This window comes from Hemicordylus capensis, chromosome 3, assembly GCF_027244095.1.
Source record: "Hemicordylus capensis ecotype Gifberg chromosome 3, rHemCap1.1.pri, whole genome shotgun sequence".
Classification (NCBI taxonomy): Eukaryota; Metazoa; Chordata; class Lepidosauria; order Squamata; family Cordylidae; genus Hemicordylus; species Hemicordylus capensis.
Window position 1 is genome coordinate 241959913 of NC_069659.1, and position 14435 is coordinate 241974347.

At 44.9% G+C, this 14435-nt stretch overlaps 1 long non-coding RNA gene across 1 annotated transcript in view; it reads right to left on the reverse strand.

Moving 5' to 3' along the window:
• LOC128349245 (uncharacterized) overlaps positions 1-13707 on the reverse strand; it is a 127258-nt gene extending 113551 nt beyond the window's left edge. The window contains exon 1 of the long non-coding RNA XR_008318657.1: positions 13492-13707. This is a non-coding gene — a long non-coding RNA (uncharacterized LOC128349245). The remainder of the gene's footprint in view (positions 1-13491) is intronic.
• Positions 13708-14435: the final 728 nt, after the last annotated feature.

Consider the following 14435-nt stretch of genomic DNA (forward strand, 5'->3'; position numbering starts at 1 on the left):
ATTACTTCCTTCCTCAGGGCTGCTAGGAGAAAAGCTGTGCTTTTAAATGTTACGCCTGCTACACACTGTAGGGATGTGCATAAAACCGGCTGGCCCTGTTTGGTTTGAGTCCAGACCAGACTAAAACCTGACCAGACCAGTTCGGTCCTGCACTCCTTTGAACCCCTCCCCAGTCCAGTTTGGTCGGGGGGGGGGGGGTTCGTGAATTTTTATTTATTTATTTATTTTAAAATTACCTTCAGCCCCTTCGAGGGGCTTCCTGTAGGCCATGGGGGGGGTCCGTGAAGGTTCCCCCTCCCCCCGCTGGCCTCTCACATCACTACCACAGCCTGTCCAGAACCTCTTTTCTGGCCCAGGGCCTGAGGAGACCATCTTGCGCATGGTTGTCCTTTTTGGGGGGGTGGCCATTTTTAAAATAAATAAATAAATAAAAAAATGGCCACCATGCATGCACAAATGGTCTCTGCAAGGACCTGGGCCATGCCAGGTCTTCTAGAGGCCATTTGTGCATGTTTGGCAGCCTCCAAAATAGCCACCACACTGATCTACGGAGGCCCGAACGGGCCAGAAAAGAGACTCCGGACTGGCTGCAGCAGTGATGTGAGAGACCAGTGGGGGAGGGGGAACCCTTGTGGACCCCCTCTCTATGGCCTACAGGAAGCCCCCTGAAGGGGCTGAAGGTAAAAAAATTTTTTAACAAAATCGCAGACTTGCACGGGGGTTTGGTTCCAGTCCGGACAGAACTGGGGAGGAGGGTTGGTTCTACCCCAAATCGAACCCCCAGACTGGTTCCGCACATCCCTAGCACACACAGCATTGCCTATCCAGTCAATGGCCATAATAAAGAATCTACATCACAAAAGCAGCAGCTTTTCTTCAGTTAAAAACAAGCTGTTCTAGTAAGAACTAATCAGCCTACTTTCCTTTCACTGTCTCTACAACTGGACTAAATTTGGTTCAAATCGAGGTGCACAAATTAGATCTGATGCACCTCAAATGTTCATGCATCCACCATTTTGGATCAGGGTGGATGACATTATTGCGAACTATACCATCAAGGTATCCCTGTGTATCTAACTGTGTAACTATCACATTTGGTTCAAATGGGTTAGACAGTCCTCAAGTTAGTGCACTTGTGCCTCAAAGGTTCACACGCCCACCACCTTGTATCAAGGTGGAGGACATCATCAAAAACTACAACATTGGGACATTTCCATGTGTCCCTACAGCTCTAGCAAATTTGGTTCAAATCAGTTAGACTGTCCACAAGTTAGTGCACTTGCACCTCAAAAGCTTACGTGTCTGCCATCTTGAATTGGGTTGGATGACATTGTCACAATCTACGCCATTGAGGTGTCCCTATGTGTCCCTACAGCTGTAGCAAATTTGGTTCAAATCAGTTAAGCAGTTCACAAGTTAGCCCACCTGTGCCTCCAAAGTGTATGCATCTGCCATCTTGGATCGGGGTAGATTGCATCATCACAAACTATGCCATTGAGATGTCCTTGTGAGTCACTCACTGCAACTGTACCTAATTTGGCTTAAATCAGATAGTCCACAAATTAGCCTGCTTGCACCTCAGATGTTCACACAGCCGCCATCTTGAATTGGAGTGGATGACACCATCACACACCACGCCATTTGGGCATCCCTATGTGTCCCTACAGCTGTAGCAGATTTGGTTCAAATCGGTTACGCGGTCCACAAGTTAACCAACTTGCAACTCAAAAGTTTAGGTGCTGCGATCTTGAATTGGGGTAGATGACATCATCACAAACTATGCCATTGAGGTATTCCTATGTGTCCCAACAGTTGTAGCAAAACTGGTTCAAATCGGTTAAGCGTTTCACAAGTTAGCCCACTTGCGCCTCCAAAGTTTATGTGTCCACCATCTTGAATCAGGGTGGATGACATCATCACAAACAACACCATTGAGTTATCCCTATGCATCCCTACAACTGCACCCGATTTGGTTCATATTGGTCCAGGCATTGTGAAGTTGATAGGGAGCAACACACAGACTCACGGACACACACAGAATGCCTAGTGATCTTATAAACCTACTGGAAAGTAGGCTTAAACGGGAGTGGGGGGATATCACACTGCTGCCATTTATAAGGCCCCTGGCTCTACTGGACCAATATACTGAATAGATCCAATGCTGTTTAGGGATGTGCAAACAGGTTCGTCATCGGTTCGGTTCAACCATTCAGGGTCGAACTGAACCATCCCGTTTGGTCCAACCCTGGACCAAATATCCCTCAACTGTTCATGGGGTTCACAGACATTTGTTTTAACTTACCCCTATCAGGGAATTGTTAGATGCCACCGCACGGAGGGGTAAGGCCTGAATGAGCCAAAGAGGCAGCCAAATGGCTGGTAGAGGCATGAAGGGAGGCCAGCGGCGGGAGGGGGGACCTAGCTTTGAAGTCCACAGCAGTTCTGGAGTGGAACATTAAGGTGACAGTAGGCTGAGAATCATGTCAGCCAGTGTGTACTGTGTTATTACAGACTGGCACAAACAGGCAAATAAACCTTGAGTTAAATTGTCTCAAAGGTGCATGAAATTTTGTTTCTACAGCTATATTAATATACATTACATCAAAATGAATTCAAGTGTGCCACCAAGTGGTAAAATGAACTCAATTTTTAAATAATTTATTATGAAAATATAAAAGAAATAGAGCTATTCCATATATTAATTGTTGCAAACAATGCACTATATACATACATTAGGAGTTTCCCATCTAACCATACAGTACATTCAAATTAGTGCACCATAACTATGTACAGAAACAGCCTATTTATTCTAAAAACCTAACCCAGCTATTAATTTTGAAATAATCATGCCTATTCCAACATTGAATAAATTTTTCAGTATGGACCATAGGTTTTCTATATTTTATTTTCCCTTCCATATTATGCATTGTTAATTTTGGACACCTCATATCCACACCAGTGGTTTCATTGTTTGTCATTGGAAATGAATCCACTCTCATTTGCTGCCAGAGAATCTACACTCAGAAACAACAATACTAAGTACCCCATGGGCTTGTGGGTATGGGGGTGGTTGGCACCCTATGTGACCTATGCCACCACTCACTGAAACCCCCATTATTCCCTATGGGGGGGAAAGCTTAAAGATGCGCAAACTTCAGAAATTCTTTAAAAATCAGATTTTTACCCAATTCCTTTGAAATGTGGGTGGTAGCAGGCACCCATTGGGGCACTACCACCCAGCCCACTCTTCTGCCCTGAATCTGTCCCCAAAACATGCCAACGTCAGAAATTCTTTAAAAATAAAAATCAGCCCTATGCCCAATTCCTTTGAAATCTGAGTGGTAGCTTCTTTGCACCCATTGGGCACTACCACCCACTACAACTCTCTCTGGCCCACCCCCCACCCCCAGGAGTTCTAACTAACGCTGCTGAAATCCCGATTATTCCCTATGGGAAAAATCTTAAAGATGCATAAACTTCAAAAATTCTGTAAATATCACCCCTTTGCCCAATTTCTTTGAAATTTGGGTGATAGCTTCGACCCATTGGACACTACCATCCCCCCTCCACTCTTTTGGCCACATGACCCTTTTTAAAAAATCCCTAAGCATTTGTAGTCACAGTCATAGGGGGAAGCAGTCAATTTTGTCTGAAGTCCAGACCAATATATAGTTTCAGTATTTGAAAAGCCTTGTACATTTCCCTTATTGTAGGTTTAAGCTTCAGAGAGTACAATATATACAACATAAAGTTTATAGAAGAGAAATATTGCCATAGCAATCTCTGCTCTCAATCCAACTGTAGCCAATCAGGGGAGATAATAGTAAATTATTCAAAGTCAAGGTCTCTCCAGAAGTTGAGATGACAACATTTGTGGAAGAAGTGGGAGGAGAGGAAGCCCAATGATTTCCAATGCTCATGGCTGTTTTTCTTTTTTCTTTTCATGAGCACCTTCACCAGTCTAATTCTTGCACATCAAAAGGACATTGTAGATTTTTGACATCAAGACAGAAGGTGCCTTTCTGATTTAAAGTAACTTCCAGCAGGGAAATGACTTGATTATCAAGCCAGAGGTTGCCGGTTTGAATCCCCGCTGGTATGTTTTCCAGACTATGGGAAACACCCATATAGGGCAGCAGCGATATAGGAAGATGCTGAAAGGCATCTTCTCATACTACATGGGAGGAGGCAATGGCAAACCCCTCCTGTATTCTAACAAAGAAAAACTACAGGGCTCTGAAGTCGCCAGGAGTCAAAACTGACTCAATGGCACACTTTATCGTTGTCTTTCCAAGTACCCTATCCCTCAACCTTAAAGATAACAAAAGGTATTTTAACATCTAAAACAGGCTAAACAAGACACTAAATACTAAATCTATATATATATTTCTCCTGGGTGTGCCCAGGAGAAATGCGTCCCGGCAGCCCAGCTGATTGGCTGGGCTGCGGGGGCACCTGATTGGTCCTGGCGCACCCAGGAGAACGGCGGCGGCGATGGCCGGGGAGCCAGGCGGGCCCGGCCGCGGAGTCGAGGCGGCAGGCCTGGCTGGGCCCGGCGGCGGCGGCACTCCTGGGCCCGGCCATGGCGATGGGCCCGGCGGCGGCAGCAGCACTCTCCGGCCCTGCGGCCGCGGCACCCTCGGGCCCGGTGGCCACGGCGGCGGCACCCTCGGGCCCGGCGGCTGCGGAGGTAAGGCGGCGGGCCCGGCCGCGGAGGTAAGGCGGCGGGCCTGGCCACAGCACAGGCGGCGGTGGGCCCGGCCGCACTAGAGGCACAGATGCTCTGTGCCCGGGCCCACTAGTATATGTATAAAATTGTAGTGATCAGCCTCCCCTCCCTCTAAAGTGTTAACAGGGAGTGAACCCTTGCCTTGACTGACACGCTGGTGAACTCCAGGGCAGCCAATCAGTACAACAGGTGGATGGGACCTAGAGAGTGGTTGCTGAGAATACTGGGAAAAAGAAGGGTGGTCTTTGTTAGAGAGAAGTATGTGTGTAAAGGCTTAGTGAGGGGCGTGGAGTTTTTGCTCCCTTGTGGTCAAAGCCAGCATAGAGGTTTCTCTCATGGCATAATTGCAGATCCTTGAGAGACAGGATAGCAGGAAGCTTAATTCTCATCAGGTGTTGGGTGAGTTTTCAAGGAAAAGGGGATTCAGCATAGGGAACAGTTTGTTAGATTTTGCATTAGAAACTTATATTTCTTTGTGTGGGTGCTTTGCATATTCCTGATATTGTTCTATTATTGTTTACCTGCAATGTACTTAAAATGATACACTAGCCTACACTCAACCCTCCTAAGGTGTTGCAAAAGACTCTAAACATTTAAGCGTGCCTAAATGCAAACTGCAATTGAAGCCTAAGACAACCTATTTTTGTAACCTGCTAAGTATTTTTGAATGTATCTAAAACTAAAAGCCTCAGACGGAAGCAGTCTGTAATAAATGAATAATTGAAAACCGGGCGGGGGTGTTCTTTTCTGTTTATAAGCCTCTCAGAGTTGTTTTTCAACTCAGAAACGGGGGGGGGGGGACAAAAAAGGGGATTTATCTGATGCAAAAGCATCCTCAAGCGCTCAGCAGCTATCAGTTTCCCCCCCTCATCCATGTAGGCATACATGTGGAAGAGTTTGGGGGGGTTGCCCAATACCCAATACCCAGTTACATAGAGACCTTGGATTAAAGCACCCAATCCACTGGACTGGTTTTCTACAAGCTTTAGGGTGCTTGGTGGCAGCATTTTAAATCTACCAGAAATATAGATAGGTTTTATGAGAAGCCCACTCAGGCAGCTCAGCAGGGATGATTTGGCATTTTCTTGTCCTCATGTGAGCAAGCTCTGAGACAAAGGCTTTAATCCATGACAAAAATATAGCTATTTACAAATATTTGAAATTTGCCAAAATGTCCAGGTCCACCAGGTTCAAACCTTGACTGTGATACTTTGAATTCAACATTCAACTTTTATGTTTAATGCAAAATTTTACCTCAGTATTAGAAACTCAAGCCCTTTAGACTGTTTGATTTCTCTGGATTGTTTCAGCAAGTATCAAATATATAATCTCAAATTGTCTGCCATTGTTACATGTCCAGTATCAGCTGTAGTCATATACTGAATGACTACTTAGCCTATACAGGTGAAACTCGGAAAATTAGAATATCGTGCAAAAGTCCATTAATTTCAGTAATGCAGATTAAAAGGTGAAACTGATATATGAGACAGACGCATTACATGCAAAGCGAGATAAGTCAAGCCTTAATTTGTTATAATTGTGATGATCATGGTGTACAGCTCATGAAAACCCCAAATCCACAATCTCAGAAAATTAGAATATTACATGGAACCAAGAAGACAAGGATTGAAGAATAGAACAATATCGGACCTCTGAAAAGTATACAGTGTACTGTGCTTGATTGGCCAGCAAACTCGCCTGACCTGACCCCATAGAGAATCTATGGGGCATTGCCAAGAGAAGGATGAGAGACATGAGACCAAACAATGCAGAATTGCTGAAGGCCGCTAATGAAGCATCCTGGTCTTCCATAATACCTCATCAGTGCCACAGGCTGATAGCATCCATGCCATGCCACGCCGCACTGAGGCAGTAATTGCTGCAAAAGGGGCCCAAACCAAGTACTGAATGCATATGCATGCTTATACTTTTCAGAGGTCCGATATTGTTCTATTCTTCAATCCTTGTCTTCTTGGTTCCATGTAATATTCTAATTTTCTGAGATTGTGGATTTGGGGTTTTCGTGAGCTGTACACCATGATCATCACAATTATAACAAATTAGGGCTTGACTTATCTCGCTTTGCATGTAATGCGTCTGTCTCATATATCAGTTTCACCTTTTAATTTGCATTACTGAAATTAATGGACTTTTGCACGATATTCTAATTTTCCGAGTTTCACCTGTACATGCTACTGCATGTCAGCTACCAAATACAGTCAAAAACCCGAGAATGAAGTCTAATCACAATTGATTTACAATGCAGATCATGTATGTGGTGAAAACTCAACAACATTCAGAAAATACCTGGAGAATATTTCCCATTCACATTTTCAGAGGAAGACTGCTAGAATCAAATTAATTTTGTCTTCAGTATATCTAACATTATTTAAAATATATACATATATTGCTTTTCTATTGTAACTTCTAAAGCAGTTTACAGAAAAGTCAACATAAAATAGTGTAGAATCATTTTTAGAACTCATAGCAACAAAATGCAGTCTAAAATCATATTCAAAACAAGGCAATTAAAGGAGCAGTCAGCAATTTTATTTCAAATTTGAAAGTCAAGCTCTTGAGACTCTGGTATATCGTGATTGCTTTGTTTACATCAAATATGTAAACTCAAGTTGTTACTGTCAATCACTAAATATCATAGCATTAAAAACCCTGGAGGATTAAAAATAAGTCTTAATCTGCCCACTTAAACTATAAGATCTGGTTCCAGCCAACCTGGCTGCATAGAGTATTCAAAGACCAGAGTGTTTACCACTGAAAAGGCTTGCAACTAAAGCAACCGGTAAAATACTTGTGTCAGAATGTGCACACAGCCCTTTTAAATGGGGTTTTCGGTATATTACTGCAAACCAAAGTTATGCTACATTCAAGAGCTCCATTTACAGAATGTAAAAAGAAATGTGTAATTGACCAACGAATGTTTACCAGTTTTACAGGGATGACAACAGAGTTATCTTGAAACTGTATTCCATGCGCATTTTTGTTGTATGGTGAACAAGAAGCACTGCTTCTTGCAATAAACCCAAAGGAGCTGAATTGAGATCAAGAACATAAGAACAGCTCTACTAGATCAGGCCCAAGCCCTATCCAAGTCCAGCATCCTGCTTCACACAAGGGCCCACCAGATGCCTCTGGGAAGGCCACGTGCAAGAGCTGAGGGCATGTCCTCTCTCCTGCCCTTACTCCTCATGCACAGTCCATGCACGGACTGTGCATGGCCTGTGTCAGCAGTAGTTGCAGGCTCACTAGGCGCACTAGTGCTGATAGTGGAGTCAAGGAGATCCAAGTGATGCCATCACATGAGTCACCACATGGAGGTCATCTTCAGATGCTTAGCATCTTGCCCTGACTGGCCTGTGCCCTGCAGTGGATGTAGCAAGCAGTGGTTGGGGCATCTTGAGGCATCTTAACTACTCCTCTCTAGTTAATTACTCTAACTAGTAATTAGAAGCATCTTGCCTCTTAAGCTGGAGGTGGCCTATAGTCCTCAGACTAACAGCCATTGATAGATCTGTCCTTCATGAACTTATCTAAACCCCTCTTAAAGCCATCCAGGCTGTTGGCTGTCACCACATTTTGTGCAGAAAGATTGTGCATAAAAGCAAGTGTTTGTTATATTGTCCTTTGCATCTCTCTGCCACTGTAAATATGGGATTCACACAATCTGAGTGGGCTGCATCAATATTTTTAAGATTAACAGGTATTCATATTATGCTACTATATACTGAATCGGACAATTGGTCCACCCAGCCCAATATTTACACTGACTTTGCAGCAGCTCTTCAGGGTGTGAGGTAGGAGTATTTCCCATCATCTCCTGACTGAGATCTTTTAAACTGGATATAGCAGAGATTACACCACGGATTGAAGCTAGAATGTTAAGCATGTGTGCTCCCACTGCAGGCCCTCCCTTAGTAACCCTACACAACTTATTGGGGGGGTGTTGTGTTGTTTTTTTTGTTTTTTGTTTTTTCATTTTTCAACAGTATTCTGGAATTTGCAGTGGATCATCACATTTTAAGTAATACAACAGATTTTAATCAAAGCCAACGGCTTAAAATATAAATCTAAGAATTTGTTCAGATTACCAGCCTAGATTATAATAGGTAGGCATGTGCGTGCAGACCGATTTGTGGTCTAATGGGCCTGCTGCAAAATGGGCAGTTTGAGCAGTTCAATCGTGAACCGCTCTGAATCGGTTAGAGCTTGTTTGTTGGTTTGACCAGCCCAGCCAGTTGATCTGGCCGAGACTGGCTCACACATAGTCTGTGCACACCCCTAATAATAGGTTCAAGAATTATTTTAGATGTACATTGATGATACAATATAAATATATATTATTAGCTAGTAGTAATGCTCAGCTTGGAAAAGAAAACCATCAGGAGACAGATAAACTAAACAAAAAAAAGTCATTAGATGAGTTTAAATTGGCCAGATTGGAGCCCTTAGAAAAAGAAAGAACAAGAATCAGTCCAACCCATCTATCACTGACTAATGATATAAACAAGAAGACGTTCTTGGCTAGGGATACTAAATACCACATAAACAAACAGTCCACTAGGACCAAGCAGGGCAGCTGAAAGAACATGGCAATGAACTGTAATTGCCCGTCACAGCATTAAGACTTCTAAAAGTGGTCTAAGGAGCTGGATTCACTTAGAGTTAAATCCTACCCAGAAGCAGGTTTTGCAGAGTTTCATGGTACCCACTAGTGCCTGCAGCAGAATATGTCAGCCCTGATGACAAGTCCATTTACTTGAGCAGGGGTAGAGCAACTGGCCCTATCCAACCCCAGCACAGCATCCCTCCAGTGGCTGTTGCTGGTGTCTATCTTATGTTTCTTTTTAGATTGTGAGCCCTTTGGGGACAGGAATCCATATTTATTTATTTATTTTCATTTATCTATGTAAACCGCTTTGGGAACTTTTGTTGAAAAGCAGTATATAAATATTTGTAGCATTTGTAGCAGCAGCAGCAACTGTGCTGGCAAATAATAATATTATAATAAGTGTCTAAAATTCAGTACAGGCTATAAATAGCCCATTGATGAACAGTGCATTTAAGCTTGTCCTGCAAGCCAACATTTCCACTAGGAGAAGCAACCTACCGTATTCATTATGATGTGTCCATGAAAACAACACATCACTAGGCCTGTGCAGTTATTCGGCTCTGAATATTCAAGGCCGAAATAATGTGCACATCATGCCTGGCCCTTACAGAAGTGAGTGTTCTCACCACTGACCTCTGCCCTGAGCAGTACTATTTACAGCATCAGGAAGGGAACCAGAGCCCAAGGAAACTCCAGAGATGTCTGGGAAGGTAGACACAGAACACTGGGAAGTGTGGTCCATTTCAGCACTTTCCCCATAGAGCTCTACAAGGAAAGCACTGGAAAGGACTACACTTCCAAGTGCTCCGAGTGTATGTTCCTGCGCACCTGCCCAGACATTGCTGTAGCTTCCCATGGCTACAGTTCCTTTTACAGGCCCTTCCTGGCAATGTGTGCAGCACTGCACAGAACTACAAGTCACCATTTTGTTCAGCAAACACAATTATAGAAGTATAATTAATTAAAAAAACAGTGATATTCATCAGGGTATAAAGGCATGATATTAGATGCTTTCAAATCCTGCTGTCCTTATTTCCACTTTCTTGTGGGGAGACTAAAAGCTGGTTTATAGCAGCCGTGTAATTTGCTGGACAGCATCATCTCAAATTGCAGGATAGGGACCTTCTCTTTCAGTACTCCAGCAGAAAAAAAAAACCCTCCCGATACATACTTGATAAATTTGCACATCAGGGAGAAGTGTACCAGCTTGCTTTTTCCCTGATATGCTAGGTTGCACTGTCCCCAGAGTTTATTTTTCCTATGGGGAGCATTAAAACATGAAATATCCTTCCTTGCAGTCTGAAGTGATATGTACTCTGCTGGATGTGTAGATTGACTCTCAGAGCCAAGCTGCATGATCAAAATATCTCAGGACTGTACCACTCCTAATTGCCAGTAAGAGATCAAATGTTAGAATGCTTCCCTCACCCCTAAAAACACCCTGCACATGCAAAACTGACTTGCCAGTTAAGGCTAGTCTTATCCCTAACATGCTACTTCTATAATGTGTTGATTTTTTTAAAAAAAACCACGATTGAGCATTAGAAACATATGAAGCTACCTTATACTGAGTCAGACCATTTGTCCATCTAGCTCATTCTTGCCTACATTGACTGGCAGTAGCTCTTCAGGGTTTCAGGTAGGTGTCTCTCCCAGCCCTACCTGGAGATCCCAGGGAGTGAACCTGGGTCCTTCTGCATGCAGAGCAGATGCTCTAGCACTGAGCTATGGCCTCATTTCCTAAGGGGAAGATCTTATAGCAGGCAAAGTGCTCACATATATTTGCTCATGCAAATGCAAACCAGGGCAGACCCTGCTTAGCAAAAGGGACCATTCATGCTTGCTACTGCAAGACCAGCTCTCCTTCCCCTAAACATTCCGACATGATCTTCCTGTCCTGTCATCTGGAGTAATACAATCCATCAACGTGTCACACAACACAGCTGATGTGCACTTGATTTCTAAAGGTAATTTTCAGTACAAAGTCTGGGTAGCAGATATTTGCCAAGTCTCTTTATATGAGCCAATTCTGTTTTGCTGGATTTGTCTAGGTGAAGAATTATTGTAGGAGCTGAAGAATTCAACTTATTTGAATATTTATCTGTTCTCATTATCCCATTAATTTTGAATTCTACAGTGAACCAAATTGTGTTTTGTTGTCTCCCAGTGGGAAGAACAGGTAGCATGAAAATTAGGTTCTGGCTGCCTCCTTAATGAGGTATCTTTATTTATTATGGAAGTGCTGTAGTCTGCCACAGAGAGGTTTCAACTGTCTCCACTCATTTCCTGTAAGGCGGCCAAAACCCAAGACAATAACTTGATCAGGAAAAATAAAAATTAATGTTTAAAAATCATTTAAAAATTAAAATTAATTTTCTCCTACTTTTTTTTAAGGAGGGGCAGAAGGGAAATCAGCCGTGGTTTTTGAAGACACCTACCTGTGAGATGTAAGTGTACTGAAATTGCTTGATACCAATTTCTACCAGGTATAGAGTTGCCAGGCTACAACCAGGAGAAGCACACTGTAACTTGAAGTCCACCAGTGTGGCAGGAGAACAAGTTCTTGGCATCTTTTCTCTCAATTGCTTCCCCCCCTCCTCCCCACACCCACTTCCCTGCTTGCTTTGATAAAGCCTCTTGATGTGGGGAGAAGGCAAGCAATAGTTAAGGGGGGGGGACATATCTATACATTCCTTGGGGGGATTTAAAGATATGGTGCAATTGTGGAGGTGACCACTTGGCAACACAGAACAGCTCATATTCGGTTTCCTGCTAGGCAGTCAGTGGCAACCAGAAAGTGGCAAGTGGGCGAGTGAGAGAGGTGCTGGAGCAGCAGTGTGGTGGTGGCGGCTGACACCCTCAAGTGACAGTTTCCCCCTCAATTTATCCTGACTTGTACTGCTCCAGCAGCTCTCTCACTCACAACTTTCTGGTTGCCACTGCCTGCCTAGCAGGATTCAGCATCTGCTTCATCACCCTGTTGGGGAGACAGCAGCAGTGAGAGAGCAGCTGACATGGGTGAGAGCGCTAGCCAGCTGCTCATTGGTTGAAGCAGAAAATTGCAGTGCTCCGTGTTGAGCCAACAGCAGCCATTCGGGTAAGGGAGGAGGTGGTTGTGACTGGAACAGCAGAGCAGCAACGCTAAGGGACCTGGTGGGCTGGTAGAGTGCACCTGAGAGGGAGAGACAAGACCAGGGTTGCTCAGCTTCAGCTCTCCTGTAGACGTTGGCCTACAACTCCCATAATCCCTGGCTATTGACCCCTGTGGCTGGGCATTATGGGAGTTGCAGTCCAAAAATAGCTGGGGAGGGGGCTAAGTTGACCAGGCTGGCAAGATAGAAGAGAGGCAGTGCCTTGGTATGGACCCAAGTAGACTTGGGTCCAGGGGGCAGGACTGCTGTGTAGGCAGCTGGCACACACCTTGGGAAAGGAAAGAGAGAGGGAAGGAGGAGGGGAAGGAGCAACACGAGAAAGGAGGAGAGGCAGCAGCAGTGAGTCAGTTACAGGCATGTGGGTGGTGTGCTCACATTTGGTCTCCTGCAGCTCACTTATGTCAGAGGCCACTGCATCGTGAAAGAGGTATGCCAATGCCTCTGCCATGAATTCACTAGGTGGCCTTAGGCAAGCCACTCCCTCTCAGCCTGAGCCCCTCATCTGAATGAAGGAGATAATACTACTCACAGAGGTTATAAGGATACAAGATCATACCGACAAAGCACCTTGAACACTTGGAAGTGCAATACACATGCCAGATATTGTTTTTATTGTGTAGCCTTAGGCCAGCTGCCATGCTCTGAGGCTCAGCTGTCTTGTGCAATACTGAAGCAAATGATAGAGGCCTAATGCAGGGCTTTTCAACCAGGGGTACTTGAATCCCCCTGAGGGCACTTGGATGCCTTTTGGGGGCACACAGAACCCTCCTACTTCTCTGACACTTTCACTCTACACTCTTGGCTCTTCAGGAGGGGAGAGGAGGGGAGGGGGGAGGAGTGTTTTGCCATCATGTGACTGGCTGGCTAGGTGCTCAGACTCAATCAGGGGCACACCTAGCTATTTTTGGTGCCCAGACCTGAGGCTGAAGAGCTTCAGAGCCCCCCCCCCCACTTTGAGGCCCCCTCTTATTTTTTTAAAATACTTCTTGGGTGGGCAGCTGGCCCCACAGCTGATCTGCTGCCTCCTCTGCCCTGCCACTGCCACCACTGCTGCTGCCCAGCCCCCGCTGCTATTTTCCCCTCACTGACACTATTTTTCCCTCTTCACCGCTGGGGGGTGGGGTGAACGGAGCAGAGCAGCACTCCCCCTGGTGGCGTCAGGCGCAGGCAGACCTTGGCCTGCACAGACCAGCCTCCTTGGCCTGCGTGCATGCACAGTTGGAGTATGGAGTGTTGCATACTGTGATGTCATAGGATGCAACATTCCATACTGTAACTGCGCACATGAGTAGGCCAATGAGAGCCAGTGTGGTGTAGTGGTTAGAGTGCTGGACTAGGACTGGGGAGACCCGAGTTCAAATCCCCATTCGGCCATGAAACTAGCTGGGTGACTCTGGGCCAGTCACTTCTCTCTCAGCCTAACCTACTTCACAGGGTCGTTGTGAAAGAGAAACTCAAGTATGTAGTACACCACTCTGGGATCCTTGGAGGAAGAGCGGGATATAAGTGTAAAAATTAATTAAAATAATAATAATAATAATAATAATAATAATAATAATAATAAGAAGAAGAAGAAGAAGAAGAAGAAGAAGAAGAAGAAGAAGAAGAAGAAGGCGGCCTGCCTGTGCCCGCTGTCACCACCGTTGCCGGGGTGTGTGTGGCCTGCTCTGCTCTGCTCACACATTGCTGGTGGTGAAGACGGGGAAATAGCAGTGGCACATGTGGCAGGGCCGGGCAGGGCAGCAGGACTCTCGAGAGCCCCCCAGAACACTTGGGGTGCCCCCAGGAGGCCACAGACACCCCCTCATGGTCCATGCCTAAATGTGCCACTAGGCCCAATCCATCCCATCATGTCTTATCCAGGATCTTAGGCACCACTGTAAGCAGGGCTGTGTATGGACTGCAATTCAATAGAAAAAAGCTGGCC